Genomic DNA, 301 nt, shown 5'->3' on the forward strand with positions numbered 1-301 from the left:
TAACAAAAGTCGCTAAAAAATGAGAAGATATGTGAGTGCTTAGGCAGAACTGCTATAAGAATATGTGTTTAGCGGACAGTTAGCCGCTGTAATAGCAAATCTAACATACTGAACTGGTATTTAGTGAGCAGCAAAGCTACCAACACGCTACCAACACACAAGCACAGGAAGCACAGGAAACGGAAATGAGTCAGGTACGCTTACCGTAACAGGGAGCCCAGGCAATATTTTCTTCCATTAAGTGATGTTTGACCCGCCCCCATATGATGCTGCCACGCCCCCTTTCCCAGATAATGACTTG

The sequence above is a fragment of the Etheostoma spectabile genome, chromosome 12 (assembly GCF_008692095.1).
Source record: "Etheostoma spectabile isolate EspeVRDwgs_2016 chromosome 12, UIUC_Espe_1.0, whole genome shotgun sequence".
NCBI lineage: Eukaryota > Metazoa > Chordata > Actinopteri > Perciformes > Percidae > Etheostoma > Etheostoma spectabile.